The sequence below is a fragment of the Grampus griseus genome, assembly GCF_964374135.1.
Source record: "Grampus griseus genome assembly, chromosome: 3".
Lineage (NCBI taxonomy): Eukaryota > Metazoa > Chordata > Mammalia > Artiodactyla > Delphinidae > Grampus > Grampus griseus.
The window spans coordinates 123,332,779-123,350,743 of NC_139019.1; the positions used below are offsets into that span (position 1 = coordinate 123,332,779).

General features: G+C 39.8%; 1 pseudogene across 1 annotated transcript; it reads left to right on the top strand.

Moving 5' to 3' along the window:
- The first annotated feature begins 3,751 nt into the window (after positions 1 to 3,751).
- On the top strand, positions 3,752 to 5,122 carry LOC309820571 (ruvB-like 1; annotated as a pseudogene). Its single transcript has one exon. The product of its transcript is annotated as a ruvB-like 1 (transcript).
- The last annotated feature ends 12,843 nt before the right edge of the window (positions 5,123 to 17,965 follow it).

Below are 17,965 nucleotides of genomic sequence, written 5' to 3' on the forward strand. Positions count from 1 at the left end.
CATAGGTTGCTGGCACTGCATCATGAGAACTTCCTAATACTGAGCTTTTTGGGCCTGAGTCCACCCACTCAGTCTAATGCACTGTGTCTTTGAAAAATCTCTTTACCCTAAGTATCTTTAGTTTCTTCCAATGTAAACTGAGAATAGTAACAGTGTTTCTGGATTTTTTTTTTTTTTTTGTGGTACTAGGGCCTCTCAATGTTGTGGCCTCTCTCGTTGTGGAGCACAGGCTCCGGTCGCACAGGCTTAGAGGCCATGGCTCACGGGCCCAGCCGCTCCGCGGCATGTGGGATCTTCCCGGACTGGGGCACGAACCAGTGTCCCCTGCATCAGCAGGCGGACTCTCAACCACTGCGCCACCAGGGAAGCCCGTGTTTCTGGATTTTTATGAAACAAATAATATACTGCAGTCATTCCTAAATACCTGTCCATATTGAGGTTAGTTCCATAACAAAGTTTTCATGGGTATATAGTAGAATAAGAAAAAAAAGATCACTGTGATGAGTGTTAATCAAATTTTATACAATTTTTAAAAATGGAGATAGGGGCTTCCCTGGTGGCGCAGTGGTTGAGAGTCCGCCTGCTGATGCAGGGGACACGGGTTCGTGCCCCAGTCCGGGAAGATCCCACATGCCGCGGAGCGGCTGGGCCCGTGAGCCATGGCTGCTGAGCCTGCACGTCCGGAGCCTGTGCTCTGCAACGGGAGAGACCACAACAGTGAGAGGCCCGTGTACCGCAAAACAAACAAACAAACAAAAAAAAAACGGAGATAAGTTCTTTCTATGCTTTTGCTTTAAAATCTTCTTTGTTTTACAAAATACCTTTTTGAGGTTTCTCCCTATTTCCCTCCTATTTTACTAGTAGGTAAAATCTCAAAGTCTCAGAATTGATGAGCTGATGATATAGAGACACTGGGCTCAACACAGATATGAGTCAGTGTTCCCATGAATTTTGCCTTTGTATGGAGTTATTCCTCTGTCTAGCAGTAGAGAGAGAGAGAGGGAGAGAGAGAGGGATCTTCAGATATAACATTTTTGGGTGAGTCCTTCTCAAAAACAGTGTTTTTGTCAATGGCAAAAAGCTGAAAACCTTCCCACTAAAATCTGGAACAAGAGAAGGATGCCCACTCTTACCACTTCCATGCAACATAGTATTGGAAGTCCTAGCCACAGCAATCATACAACAAAAAGAAATAAAAGGTATCTAATTTGGAAGAGGTAAAATTGTCATTATATGCAGATGACATGATACTATATATGGAAAACTCTAAAGACTCCACACAAAAACTACTAGAACTGATAAACAAATTGAGCAAGGTTGCAGGATACAAGATTAACATACAGAAATCTGTTGCATTTCTGAAATATCAGAAAAGGAATGTAAAAAAAAAATCTCTTTTAAAATCATATAAAAAATACTGAGGAATAAATCTGATCAAGGAGGTGAAAGATATATGCTGAGAACTATAAAACATTGATAAAGGAAATTGAAGATGATTCCACTGGACCACCAGGGAACTCCCTGAAGATGATTCAGATAAATGGAAAGATATCACATGCTCTTGGATTGGAAGAGTTAATATTGTTAAAATGGCCATATTACCCAAAGCAATCTACAGATTTGATCCCTATCAAGCTACCCATGACATTTTTCACAGAACTAGAAAAAATAATCATAAAATTTATATGGAAGCATGACCCAGAATTGCCAAAGCAACCCTGAGGAAAAGAACAAAGCTGGAGGTATAACCCTCCTAGACTTCAGACAATACTACAAAGCTACAGTAATCAAAACAGTATGGTAAGGAATAAAGACACAGACGTAGAGAATGGACTTGAGGACACGGGGAGGGGGAAGGGTAAGCTGGGATGAAGTGAGAGAGTGACATGGACATATATACACTACCAAATGTAAAATAGATAGCTAGTGGGAAGCACCTGTGTAGCACAGGGATATCAGCTGGGTGCTTTGTGACCACCTAGCAGGGTAGGATAGGGAGGATGGAAGGGAGACTCAAGAGGGAGGAGATATGGGGATATATGTATATGTATAGCTGATTCACTTTGTTATAAAGCAGAAACTAACACACAATTGTAAAGCACTTATACTCCAATAAAGATGTTAAATAAAAACAAACAAACAAACAAAAAACCCAGTATGGTATTGGCACAAAAACAGATGTATAGATCAATGGAACAGAATAGAAAGCCAGAAATAAACCCACACACCTATAGTCAGGAGGCAAGAATATACAATAGAGAAAGGAGAGTCTCTTCAAAGAGTGGTATTGTGAAAGCTGGACAGCTGCATGTAAATCAATGAAGTTAGAACACACCCTCATGCCATACAAAAAAATAAACTCAAAATGGCTTAAAGATTTAAATATAAGACTGGACACCATAAAACTCCTAGAAGAGAACATAGGCAAAACATAAATCATAATCTCTGACATAAATCATACCAATGTTTTCTTAGGTCAGTCTCCCAAGGCAATAGAAATAAAAGCAAAAATAAACAAATGGGACCTGATCAAAACATAAGTTTTTGCACAGCAAAGGAAACCATAAACAAAACAAAAAGACAACCTAAGGACTGGGAGAAAATATTTGCAAATGATGTGACCGACAAAGGCTTAATTTCCAACATATACAAACAGCTCTTACAACTCAACAACAGAAAAACAAACAACCCAATCAAAACATGGGCAGAAGACCTAAATAGATGTTTCTCCAAAGAAGACATAGAGAAGGCCAAAAGTCACAAGAAGAGATGCTCAACATCACTAATCATTAGAGAAACGCAAATCAAAACTACAGTGAGAAAAAAAAAACTATAGTGAGGTATCACCTCACACTGGTCAGAATGTCCAGCATTAAAAAGTCTACAAATAGCAAACGCTGGAAAGGCTGTGGAGAAAAAGGAACACTCCTATACTGTTGGTGGGAATATAAGTTGGTGCAGCCACTATGGAGAAAGTATGGAGGTTCCTCAGAAAACTAAGAATAGAGTTGCCATATGATACAGCAATCCCACTGCTGGGCATATATCTGGACAAAACTATAATTTAAAAAGATACATAAACCCCCTATGTTCATAGTAGCACTATTCACAATAGCCAAGACTTGAGAACAACCTAAATGTCCATCGACAGATGAATGGATAAAGAAGATGTGGTGCATATATACAATAGAATACTACTCATCCATAAGAAAGAATGAAATAATGCCACTTGTAGCAACATGGATGTACCTAAAGATTATCATACTAAGTGAGGTAAATCAGAAACAGAAAGACAAATACCATATGATATCACTTATATATGGAATCTAAAATATGACACAAATGAACTTATCTATGAAACAGTCTCACAGACATAGAGAATAGACTTGTTGTTGCCAAGGGGGGTGGGGGAGGGAGGGATTGGAGTTTGGGATTAGCAGATGAAAATTATTTTAACATAGAATGGATAAACAACAAGGTCCTACTATATAGCACAGGGAACTATATTCAGTATCCTGTGATAACTATAACAGAAAAGAATATGAAAAAGAATATATATATATATATTTGGTTTATATATATATATAAAACAAATCACTTTGCTGTATAACAGAAACTAACACATTATAAATCATTATATACTTCAGTTTCAAAAAAAAGTGTTTTGGGGGCTTTCCTGGTGGCGCAGTGGTTAAGAATCCACCTGCGGGCTGCCAGGGCTCAGCGGGCGCTCAGGCTCCAGGTGCACAGGATGAAGATTGAGAAGGTGAACAGCACCACCAAGACACAGCGCATCATCTCCCACAGCCACGTGAAGCGGCTGGAGCTGGTCGAGAGAGGCCTAGCCAAGGCGGTGGCCTCACAGCTCGCGGGCCAGGAGAACGCGCGCAAGGCACGTAGTGTGATAGTGGAATTAATCAAAAGCAAGAAAATGGCTGGAAGTGCTGTCTTGTTGGCAGGGCCTCCTGGAACTGGCAAGACAGGTCTAGCTCTGGCTATTGCTCAGGAACTGGGTAGTAAGGTCCCCTTCTGCCGGATGGTGGGGAGTGAAGTTTACTCCACGGAGATCAAGGAGACAGAAGTGCTGATGGAGAACTTCCACGGGGCTATTGGGCTGCGGCTAAAGGAGACCAAGGAGGTATATGAAGGCGAGGTCACAGAGCTCACCCCATGTGAGACGGAGAACCCCATGGAGCGCTAGGGCAAGACCAACAGCCACATAATCATAGGGCTCAAGACAGCCAAGGGGACCAAGCAGTTGAAACGGGACCCCAGCGTTTTTGAAAGTTTGCAGAAAGAGCGAGTAAAAGCTGGAGATGTGATTTACATCGAAGCCAACAGTGGGGCCGTGAAGAGGCAGGGCAGGTGTGATACCTACGCCACAGAATTTGACCTTGAAGCTGAAGAGTACGTCCCCTTGCCCAAGGGAGATGTGCACAACAAGAAGGAAATCATCCAAGACGTGACCTTGCATGACTTGGACGTGGTCAACGCATGGCCCCACTGGGGACACGACATCCTGTCCCTGATGGGCCAGCTCATGAAGCCAAAGAAGATGGAGATCACAGACAAACTCTGAGGGGAGATTAACAAGGTGGTGAACAAGTACATCCACCAGGGCGTGGCAGAGCTGGTTCTGGGGGTTCTGTTCGTTGATGAGGTCCACATGCTGGACATCGAGTGCTTCACCTACCTGCACCAGGCGCTGGAGTCTTCCATCGCCCCCACTGTCATCTTTGCGTCCAACCGAGGCAACTGTGTCATCAGGGGCACGGAGGACATCACCTCTCCTCACGGCGTCCCTCTCGACCTTCTGGACCGAGTGATGATCATCCAGACCGTGCTGTACACCCTGCAGGAGTTGAAACAGATCATTAAAACCCGAGCTCAGACAGAGGGAATCAACATCAGTGAGAAGGCGCTGAACCACCTGGGGGAGATTGGTACCAAGACCACTCTGAGGTACACGGTGCAGCTGCTGACCCCGGCCAACCTGCTGGCCAAGATCAACGGGAAGGACGGCACTGAGAAGGAGCACATCAAGAAGATCAGTGAGCTCTTCTACGATGCCAAGTCCTCAGCCAAAATCCTGGCTGACCAGCAGGACAAGAACAAGAAGTGAGATGGCCGAGGTCTTCTGCAAGGAGACTCTGGGTGGGCCCGGTCCCGGTCCAGCCTGTGGGTAGGATACTTGCCCCCAGGTTGAGCTCTGTCTTCACTCGGGCGGGTGGCAGTGTTTTCAGTTTAGCATAGAAGGGTTTCTTTTTAAATTATTGTGACTCCTCCCGTGGTTGCATTGAAGAACCCTGCCTTATCTGGTATGTTTTCTAATAAACCCTGATAGGTTATTTTGATGATTAAAAAAAAAAAAAAGAGAATCCGCCTGCCAATGCAGGGGACATGGGTTCAAGTCCTGGTCTGGGAAGATCCCACATGCTGCAGAGCAACTAAGCCTGTGCACCACAACTACTGAGACTGTGCTCTAGAGCCCACGAGCCACAACTACTGAGCCCACATGCCACAACTACTGAAGCCCACGCACCTAGAGCCCATGCTCCACAGCAAGACAAGCCACTGCAATGAGAAGCCCGCGTACCGCAATGAAGAGTAGCCCCTGCTCGCCACAACTAGAGAAAGCCCGCGTGCAGCAATGAAGACCCAATGCAGCCAAAAATAAATAAATAAATTTTTTTTAAAAAAGTGTTTTTGAACAGCTACCTTAGAGATGTCATTGGTGCCTATAGAACCAAAGTGAATTGCTCCCAAGAGCATGGTGTGGCCTGATTAGCACTGAACTTCTACAGACAGCAACAGGCAATAGAATTGGGAGAGAGCCATGGGACTCCCTTATCCAAATGTGTCTGGCCAGTGTCACAAAGCCAAATATGACTTTGAGTCCTGTGAGTCACTGGCATTTTCTGTCTCTTTTCTCCCCTATTCATGTTAATTGCTATAGGCTCATTTCCTAATTCACTTGAGAGACATTCACTGGGGTCCATTTTTTGTCAGGTATCAGGCTGAGTAGTTTACATACATTATTATCTCATTTAATTCATTCAACAGTTTAGTGAGGCAGGCATTATTTTCATCTTCAATTTTCACAGATGAGGAAATGGGCTCAGACGCCTATGTGCTATACAAGGGCCACTGATCAAGAGTCATCTAACAGGGTTCAAGCTCAGGTGTCTCACATTCCGAAGGTCACAGCATGGACCATGGAAAGACAGGTCCGTCTGTATCACAGGCAGACCTATGGTGGCAACATTATAAGCAAGGACTTGGAAATATGCAGACCTCAGTTGTTGCTGATAGTTTTTAGTTTGTTTGGAAAATTAAGAAAGTAATTGTCTAACATTGATGGTTGTTGTCATGACTAAATTAAATACTGTATACAAAATCCTAGAACATAATAAGCTTTTTTGAAATGGTGACTGTCAATAATAATGCTAACCATAGTAACTGGACTTTGATGTGGGTGGTAAGACACTTTGTAGGGGGTAAGAAAATACATATAACAACGTGAAGAATAGCAGGAAGTTTGGGAGTTGGGTAGCAGGCTTGAGGAATTGTAATTAGAGATACAAAGATCATTGGAGGTGGGTTCCAGTGTGGTGAGGGCATCCTTGTTGAGTCCATCCTGGCCTGGTGGGCTGTGGCAGCCTAAGAGATGGAGTACAAGTTTGTGTGTGGCCACCGAGTTCACAGACCTTTGTTCCACTCCTGCTGGGGAGGGACATGATCAGTGAGGGATGAGGTTCATGCAGCTGAGACCTTGCGAAAGGAGTCTGTATGGATGAGAAGCTGAGCCAGGCTCCCGAGGGGAAGCCCTCCACCCTGGCTGTCTGGTTTGTATTAAGTGGAGTCAGTCTCTGATTACCTTGGCCAAAAACCCTTTCCCCAATGGCCCAGGAACTGAAAGATTAGGATCCTTCTGGCAGCTGCTGGCATGTTCTGAACCACAATGTTTGAATTTACTCCAAGGCTGGGAACCAGCTGCCCCATGGAGTGAAAGACGAGGGAATTTCACATGTGCAAGAACCTGAAAGGGGGGAACTTGCTCTGGAAGGAAATGAAGTCATAGCTCTTGCAAGCACAGCATTTCCTCCAGACTGGGGGATCACAGCCATGACTTAGACAGCTTGAGAAACTTAAATCCACTATTATAATGTATATTTAGAACGGGAAAAATTTAGGGAGTGTGGCATGTTTATTTATCATTTATTTGCACACATTTTCAGTGTAGATAAGGCACAACCTTCTCCAGAGGATGACTCATTTCTCTTGGTTTTTATCTTGGGCGTCGTCTGAGAGGAGTGAGGAGTAGTGTGCTTAACTTTAATAAATTTTCTTGCATTTCCTATACATTTATACATATCTCCTCAAGAAATAGCTCAGTTAATAGTTACTGAGTGTCTGCCAACTGAATTGTCATAGATAAATATATATATTTATGGCAGTGTATTTATATTGTGATAGATAGGTAGATAAGAACATACATACATACATTTAACTTATTTTGAAATAATTATAGATCTACAGGAAGTGGCAAAGATAGTATAGAGAGGTTCCTGTGTACACTTTCCCCAGTTTTCTTCAGTGATTATATCTTAGCTAACAACAGTGCTATATCAAAACCAGGAAACTAATATTGGTACAAGGTATGCATAGGTCTATGTCATTTTGTTACATTTACAGGTTAGTGTAACCACTCCCTGACTCAAGATAAAGAACTATTATATCACCACTAAGGTCTTCCCCATGCTACCTCTTTATAGCCACACCCATTCCCTTGCCTCCACCATCCCTAACCCCTGGCAACCCAGTAATTTGTTCTCCATCTCTATAATTTTGACATTATGAGAATGTTGTATAAATGGAATCACATAGGGGACCTCATAAGATTGGTTCTTCTCACTCAATGTAATGAACTTGAGATCCACCCAAGTTGCATGTATCAGTAGTTCATTACCTTTTATTGCTGAGTAGTATTCTATGGTATGGTTGTACCGTAAATTTTTTAAGCAAATTGTCCTTTTGAATGGACATTTTGGTTATTTCAGTTTTTTGAAATTACAAACAAAACTGCTATGAACAATAATGTATGGAATTCATTTGGATATAAGTTTTCATTGCTCTGGAGTAAACGCCCAGGAGTGTGGTTGCTAGGTTGTATGGTACGTGAATGTATAGATTACTTTTAAGAAAGTGGCAAATTATTTTCCAAGTGACTGTACTACATTCCTACCAGCAATAGCTGAGAGATCCGGTTTCTCCACAACCTTGCCGGTATTTGGTATTGTCACTATTTTTTATTATATCTGTTTTAATAGGTTTGCAGTGACATCTTATCATAGTCTTGATTTGTAGTCCCATCAGTTGCATTGCTATATTTAAACAGCCTTATTGGAATATAATTCACATACCATATAATTCACACTTTTAAAGGGTACAATTCAATGGCTGTTAATTTATTCACAGAGTACTATATCCATCCCCACAACAATTTTAGAATATTTTTTTCACCCCCCAAAGAGACTCCTTATCCCTTAGCCATTACCTTCAAACCTTCCACCTCCCCCCAGCGCTAGGACACTACTAATCTATTTACCATCTCAATAGATTTGCCTATTCTGGACTTTTTATATAAATGGAATCATATAATATGTGGTCCTTTGTGACTGGCATCTTTCACTTAGCACAACGTTTTCAAGGTCCATCCATGTTGTACCATATATTAGTACATCATTATTGCCAAATCATGCTCCAATGTATGGTTATGCTACGTTTTCTTTATTAATTTATCAGTAGATGGATATTTGGGTTGTTGGACTTTTGGGCCATTATTAATAATGCTGCTATGAACATTTACGCACAAGTTTTTGGTGGACATGTTATCAGTTCTCTTGGGTATACACCAAGGGGTAGAATCTCTAGATCATGTGGTAACTGGATATTTAACCATTCGAGCAACTGCAATCTGTTTTCCAAAATGGCTGCACCACTATACATCCCCACCAGCAGTTTATAAGGGTTACAATTTCTTCCTTGCCTAAAGTGATCATTATATTTCTTTTTGATTAGTGTCATCCTACTGTGATATCTCATTGTGATTTGCATTTCCCTGAAGTCTAATGATGGTAAGCATTTTTTCATGTCTTTATTAGCCATTTGTATATTTCCTTGAGTGAACTATTTTGATACTTTGGCCACTTTTTAATTGGCTATTTGCTTTTTACTACTGAGTTTGAAGATGTATTTATATATTTTAGACACATGTCCCTTATCAGATATAAGATTTTCTGAATTTTCTCTTACTCTGTGGGTCATCTTTTTACTTGAGACTGTTTTTTGAAGCACAAAAGTTTTTAATTTTGATCATGTCCAGTTTCACTACTTTTTCTTTTGTTGCTTATGCTTCTGGTGTCATATCTAAGAAAACATAGCCTAATCCAAGAGCATGAAGATTTACGCCTTTCTTTTAAGAGTTTTGTACTTTTAGCTCTTACATTTAGGACTATGATACATTTTGAGTTAATTTTTGTATATGGTGTGAGGTAGGAATCCAAATTCATTCTTTTACATGTAGAGACCAGTTGTCCCAGCACCATTTGTTAAAAAGACTATTTCTCCTCCATTTAATTGTCTTGGCATTCTTTTTTCTTTCTTTCTTTCTTTTTTTTTGGCCCTGCTGCTTGTGGGATCTTAGTTCCCTGACCAGGGATCAAATCAGGGCCCTTGGCACTGAAAGCACAGAGTCCTAACCACTGGACCACCAGGGAATTCCCTGTCTTGACATTTTAATCAGAATCAACTAATCAACTGACTACATGTCACACTTTTGAGAATTTTTTTTTTTTCTATCCTCAAACTCCAGTTCCTGAGAACTAAGCAATTTAGCTTCCAAAGGATTAATTAATGCTTGATCTAAAGCTTCAGGAGCAAGGATTTTAAAACTGTGAAGAGTCACTTGTCCCTTATGTTAAATGAGATCCAGATACTTTTTAGAGAGTAACGTTAGATCTGGATGAGAGGAAATACCCAGTGGCTTTGGATAACTATGGGGAGAAGGGGGCCAAGAATACATGACAATCCCAAAGATCAACTTTACTTTTTCAGTTGTTTCAGCTGTACCTTTAATTAGTCTTGGGTTTTGATTGTTTGGCCTCCCTCTAGTCTCCACAGTATAGTATGGCCTCACTCTGGCTAAAAATGCAAGATTTTGCATCAGATAAACATGGGATCCAATCCCAGATCCTTTGTTGCTTCCTACCTGTTTCATCTCTTCAAACTTCAGTTTCTTCTTTTGCAAATTTGGGATAACAATTATGTCTACATCAGTGGATTGTTTGAGCACGAGGTAATACAGATAAATATGTAGCACTGCCATGGCATATTAAAAATATTATCCCTTATTATTTTCTCTATCCACAATAAAACCTTATCTGTCCTGTGTTCTATTCCCTTGGATCCTGCTTTGTAAGATGGGATAATCCGCTAATATGATTTTAAAAAATCCTACTAACCTCTTAGTAGGTTTGACATATTTTTCTTTAGGGGAGTAGAGAAGATTTCAATTTTCTTGTATGCTTTAATGTCCTGAGTGTATTACAAGCTGTATTAAATTACATTTACTATTTGGGGGTTTTAAGGGTCCTAACATGATACTAAGCTTCTATTAACATGTGATAGAAAGGGAAAAAGTCCAGGAATCTGTAAAACCCCATGGCCCCTTCTACCTACTCCCTATAACGTAGGCAAGTTGCTCACCTGCCGTGAGCCTCACTGTCACCACTTGTAAAATGGGGATAAAATACCAGCCTGGACTCTTGCACAGAGTTGCTATGACATTCAAAGGAGGTAAAAACTGTACAGAGCTTTAAAAACTGTAAAGTTTGCTGTATCTGTAAGATGGCTTTTATTATTTCATTGAAGTACACACCAGTGAATTCTTTGACAAAATATCAATAATAAATTTTTTTTGTTATTTTTCATTAATATTGTACTACTGTATCAGTGGCCTTAAGAGATATAAAAGAGGACAGTAAGGTCAAAAGCTTTAGCTATGAAACAAAGCAGGGAGTCAAATTCAGAATGCACAGTTGTGGTTCAAGGCTGTAAGATGTTTTGAAATGTTAATGCTCATTGTTTTTGCATTCTTTTCTGAAACCTTAGTGGGCTGGCTCTCTCAAGGCTTTCTTTCTTAGTGGTATGATCTTTGGTAACAGGAAATAGATGAACTCAACTTATAATTTTCAGAGCCTTAATTTTAGGGCCAAAGAAATGGTCCCACAGGCTTTTGTCTGGTCACTTAAGAAACCTGATACTCCATTGTGTGTGTGTGTGTGTGTGTGTGTGTGTGCGCGCGCGTGCATGCACGCATGGTCACAGCAAATGTATTTGAAATTCACTGATTCTTACAATTTAATATCAGGTTCTTTTGTTACATTCAAATACAGTTAAATTATTTTGTATTTAAAAATAGGATCTACTATAGAACTCCATTTCCCTAAAAGTAGCCTTAACCCCTCTCCTTCCACCTGAATATTTACAGAGAAAAATGTCTAAGATGATGGTCACCTAACGATGCTGATGATTAATTCTGTATGGTATAATTTCGGGGGAAATTTTACTGTCACCTTTATATTTTCCTATATTTTGTGAGGGTTTTCCCCCTAACTTTTTATTTTAAAATAATTGTAAACACAAAGTTAGGAAAATAGGAGTCCCATGTAGCTTCCCCCTATGGCAACAACTTATGACTATAGTACAATGGCAAAGCCAGGAAATTGACTTTGGAACAATACAAACTACAGACTTGATTCCGATTTCACCAGTTTTGACATGCACTGATTTGTGGTGACACCCCATCTTAACTCTATTTACCCCTCAGTGAGCACTGCTATTATAGTGGTAGGGTGGGGTGTAGAGCACACTACACTTTAAAGGGATAAACACATACCTACTTTAAAAAGGCACATTATTGTTCATATGGTAACCAATTGGCAGGAAGTTACCTCATCCTTTCAAAATGACTGGTCAGGATGTGCTTGAGCTTATAACAGTCCTGAAGGCCAGTTGTTAAATATTCAGGAATTTTGTCATTGGTAGCTTGAACTCAGCCATGGTGGAAGCATTTACCTCAGAGAAATCTGCCAAGCGTATAAACCAAGGCTCACCCTCTCTTGCTTGAGCCGCTGACCAGCACATCGCTGTTTGCCTGGCCACTGACAGCCTGTCTCGGCTGATCCAATTTCCCCATATACGTCTCCTCAACTCGGTCTCGGTAAAACCTTATTCCCCAGCAGGATGTTTCCTTATCATTCATGATGCTTTTTTCCTCAGGGCTGTAGACTAGGCAGCTAGATAGTCTAAAAAAAAAAAAAAAAAAAGAATTTTCTGTTAATGGATTCTAATACCTTCATTACGGCCTTTCTTGGTAACTCACTTTCATTTTGCCCAGGGACTGTCTGGAATATGTATTCGTTTTTAACTCCAAGAGAATGTTTGGGTGTGTGAGAGAGAGAGGCAGTAGAAGGAGCAATGGGGTCTTGAGTGCCCTCTCCATTCCCATCAAGCAGGCAGTGTTGAGTCATCCACACTCAGGGTCAGCCCTGCCTTGGCTCCCCCGGTCCCATCTTTTTCTCTGTAGGCTGCGGGAAGTCAGTGGTCCCTTCTGTTGAGGCAAAGGATGGGAAATGGGAAGAGAACCTTGCTTTCCAGTTGAAAAGGGGTCAAAAGGCAAAGGGATTCTTTGCAGATCACAGTGGATTCATAAGCTTTCATATAGTGAAGGCCGTACCCTTTCATCGTTAGTCAACAGGTGTGCTGTGTTTCCTGGTACCCTTAGTACATTACTTGTAGACAGAAAAAGAGTAGAAACAAAAACAAAACTTTGCTATTCTGTCTTCTCCCCTTGTCTAAGTATGTTGCTCACTTAACAGACTTGTGTTGACTATTATAATGTATACTTCCCCAGGCGTTGTGGGGAAGTATTAAATGTTCTCTCACCTCAATGACCCACTAACTGGAGACAAAAAAGCACACTGGCAGCACAGTAGAGCGGAAGAGTACAAGCTTTCAAGTGAGAGCTGAGTTCAAATCCTAGCTCGGCCACTTGCTAGCTGAATAAACTTGGGCAAGTTACCAAACTTTTATGTGTTGGTTTCCTCATTAGTAAATGCAAAGTTGTTTAAAACACAAATGGTAAGAACTGGAACCCTACCCTGTGCCATGCATTTTATGTCTGTTTTTATACTGTTTCATTTTACTTTATTTAAATTTAATCCTTACCATAACCCCGCCAGGTGCGTTATATTAGTTCCATTTTATGGATGGGAAAATTGAGCCTCGGAGACATTCATTAACTTGATTAAGGTCATAGAGCAAATGGGGAACAGGACTGGGATTCAAAAGACCACTCTGGAAGCCATACAGCCTATGAAAAAAATGTATTAAAAAATTCTGACACTTGGTAGGGGCTCAGCAATTGTTATGTTGTTATTCACTTAATATATAATTAATTATATGTTAGCTATATTGATAATTATATTAATATAATTATGTATCATAATATATAGGATTATATAATGTATTATACAATGCATTAATTACATGAATTAAGTGGAAAGTTGACTAAACTTGGAGTCGGATCATCTGACCCACATTTTGGCTCTGCTCTTCATTAGTTCTGCCAAAAGGCAAGTCACTTACACACCAGTAATTCTCCTTCATACACAGGCATGAGTGAGACATGGTAGCTGTTCAATAAAAATTTGTTGAAAACTGAAGAAATAAATGAAGGAATCAACGAATGAGTAAATGTTTGTCTCTTCTGGGTCTTAAAAAAATGACTCTCGTTGTGATGTACACAAATGAAAAATTAAATAGTTAATGCTCAGATGAAAACTTCACTGTCAGTAGTCTGAGTCAGAGGTACCCCAGACCACAGCGGTTCCTTATAGCGACCCCTGTGGTGCCAAGGGGGTACTGCAAGGGTTATTGCATAGGCTTCCCGGTAATGCCTGATGTTGGCATTTTGCCCAGGATTTGTTTGCGCCGCCCCTTGTTTGCTCCTCCTCTGCTGCCTATTAACCCTAGCCTGAGGAGTAAGATTTTTGCTTAGTCCGCTACATAAATGCCTGCCTATTCACGTAATATTGCAATGCTCTGGCAGAATACACATTGCTTGGCTTTGTTAGAGAGTGCCAGGAGTCAGGAAGGATTGTGAAGGCAGGAATGTCTGGGGTAGGATGCATATACTATTCTTTCATAGTTTATGGTTTTATATTGATCTTCTATACTATATCCTTTTATACTTATAAGTGAACTGAAGACTTTACAAATAATTAAAATGTGACTTATGAAGCCTACTGTTGATTGAGTCCTTATATCTCAGCCACACATTAAAACTTTTGGTACTAACCCTGCTACATATCTCATTTAACTCTCACAACAGCCTAACAAGGGAAATTATCTTAGTTATCCCATTTTACAAAAAAGGAAAGGAAGGCTTCAAATGTTTCAGTAACTCAGTGACACACACCTAGTGGCAAAGCTAGGGCTGGGACCCAGTCTGTCTTCCAAACACATATTCCCTCTCATAACAGAGTAGAAAGAAAAACAGGCCAGAAAGAGAAAAGACCAACATAATTGGGATTCTGCTTTATGTCCATCAGTAATTAAAATAAAATGGAAGTACCTGGCTTGTGTGATCTTTCCCACAGCAGCCCCTGGGCTGCTGAGAGATGCCAGCACTAAGAAGCAGGGATCCTTTGTCAATTACAGAGTGATATATAAAATGTCATTTACGGTTAAGAATGGCAGACTAATAGAATAAAAGCTTATCTAGTCAATGTTTTGTACAAACAATCAGAAATTATTGCTTTTTTTTCATTCTTGTGCTTCTTGGGAGGTAAATATTTTTTAAGGATGAATCACTATTTTTTCTTTAAAAATTCCTTTAGGAAACATAATATGTTTTGGCAAAGATATTTAAAACATAACACTGCCATTTAAAAGAATTCAAGTACATTCACACAGAGAAACTCTAGACACAATAACATACCTTCCCTTGTCTGTTCTCTGGGAAGGACTTGCTTTGGAGGAGGAGAATTAGGGAGTGAATCTGATGGACTGCCTTGACCCTTTTTGTCTGGCATCTTAGTGAGTCTGGAATATTTTGAGGCTATAATTGGTCTCTTAAGTTTCCCTGAGCCTTTGTGTTTGCAAATGAATTTGCAGCCTGGGTAAAGACAACAACCCAGCTTCCCTGAAGTAAGGAGAGACTGAAAAAACCAAGATGGTGAAAAACCATGCCAGAAAAGTGGACAAGACAGTGTTTATATTTAGATTATTGCTTTCATATGGACGTGCGGAAGAGAAACACAAAATCAAGAGACACAAAATGCCCCATAAAATCAACTTCGGATTTTCTTTGAGCTGACACTTTTTCCTGGACTTCTAGACAAATGCTCCCCTCCTGTGGTCAGAGGGTAGAATACAGGGGAATAGAGAACTTCAACCGGAAGGATAAGGGAAGCGAGTAGGGAATGTGTTAGTCTTTTTGCCTGTTTTCTGAAGAGCTTTTGGTCTATGGACCAAAATTATTGTTCAAAATATAAAATAAGGTAACAACAGGAAGAAATAGCAAAACCCTTATATAATAACAAAACCAACCAACAAAACCCCAGAAACAACAATAAGATAAATTTCCAAACAATGACCCAGTTTACCTATTTCCACATTCATGGAGCCTTTTTTATCATCCAAATGAGAAGTGATACTTCTCTAAAAAATAAACAAATGAATATAACAAAACAGAAACAGCTTCACAGATATGGAGAACAAGCTAGTGGTGAGAAGAGGGGAGAGGGATGGGTGAGGGGCAAGAAAGGGGAAAGGGATTAGAGGTACAAATTACTAGGTATAAAATAAATAAGATACAAGGATGTAAGTACAGCACAGGGAATATAGCCAATATTTTCTAATAACTTTAAATGGAGTATGATCTATAAAAATATTGAATAGCTCTGTTGAACACCTGAAACATATTGTAAATCAAGTCTACTTCAATAAAAACATGGAAAAAGGACTCCCTCCACAGAGACTGTGCTACGTATTAGGAAATGTATTAGTTGCTGAAGATTGAAAACTGAAAAACGCATATTCTCTGCTCTCAAATAACTCAGATTTAATTGGGGGTACAAGTGGGGATGAACAGAAAAAATAATTTTAATTACCTGGTAAATGACAAGATGAGTACACACAGAATGCTTTGGGAGAACAAAGGATATTGTGTCCAACTCTTGAGGAAGACGATGGCTAAGCTGAATATTCAAGTTTTAGAAGAGGTATCCAGGACATAAATGGCCACGCTGAGAGTCTGAGCCTTATTTCCTATAGCTAGGTTAGACAAAATAACAGGCTTGTGTTGGCTGCAGTGTCTTACCCCAGCCCCAAATCCCATGTTTAGTTCCATAAGCGTTTGAGAGTCAACCCCAGGTAGGCATGGGAAAGCAAGGAGTAATTTTAAAGATGAGAACAAGCTGCTATGATTTGCACATTAAATCAAGCTGGAAACAACACGTAGGGTAAAAATAAAGAGGACACAAGTGGAAGCAGTTAATTTAACTAAGAAGCTGCTGCAAGGGTTCAGGCGAGAAGCTCTTAATAGAAGTGATGGAGAATAGAAGACAGGTGGGAGAAGTAAGATCAGTAGAACTTGTGAAGGACTGGATGTGGAGGGTGAGGGAAAAGCAGGAGAGAACTGAGCCCATGAATCTATCCTAATTCTGTCTAACAGCTCTCACCGACTTGGGGGAACTAGGAGAGGGAACAGGTCTGGATTCAAAGATTAACTCAGGATACTTAGCAGATGGTGGCTTTTAACGCTCCTGTATTGATTTCTATTTCATTGTTTTGGGGACTTAAGTGCCTTGTCTTACCAGAAGTTCATTGAGAGCAAGGAACATATCTTGTCTTATATCCCTTAGAATGCCTCTTGAAAAAGCACTCTTTTCAAATTGTTAAAAATGTCATTCTCATAAAAATTAATGAGCATGTGTCCAAGTTTTATGTACTCCATTAAATAAAGAAACCAGTAGAATAACTGACCTGATTCAAGAAAGATTTGAAGAATGAGGCAAAGTACGGTGAAAGAAGGCAGTATGCTAGAAACCAAAGTGGTTAATTTGCATATAGGACAAACGCCTCATCTTTGAGTTTTTCTTTTTTTTATCCTGCAGAAAAAAAAAAAGTCTCACCTTATCAACTTTCTGCAAGTTAGCTTCTAGCTTTACAGGGCTGTAAAACAACGGGGTTCTCATCAATTGCTGCATTTCCCCAGAGTCAAAAGACTTTTCAATTGACATATTAGAAACCACTCTGAAATGAAATTAGAAAGACAAATATTCATCATTTTGCTTTACTTCCATATTTTGAATATTTTTCTACATATTGATACTTTCCTATAGTAGCTCTAAGAATATTTAATGTGCACTTAAAAAATATTGAATTTATACCCTGTGGCTGTACAAAAATACATCTGAGGTGATGTAAATTAAAGGCAAAACTAAAGTAAATTAAAGGCAAAAGAGTGAAATCAATAAAGTAAAAAGAAAATAGAAATAATTGACAAGATTCCATAATTAAATTTTAGATTTATTCATGCATTTCTAGGCAGTCAGGGCAAAATAATTTACATAATAAATTATTTATTTCTTATTATAAAGGAAGAAGAATCTAGTTCTTGAAGTGGCTGTTGTTTTGTTTTCTCCTTCTCCTTCTAAATTCTAAAAAAGAGTGTCATATGGAGCTTCATGAAGGTGATATAGATGTAGTGGCCCTTGTTCTCAATATTTTTACAGGAATACAGGCACAGATTCCCAATGCCTCTTTGTTATAGAGCCTATTGATCAAAACCAATGTTTTCACATTTATAAGTGCAGCTGCATGCAAAAATGTATTT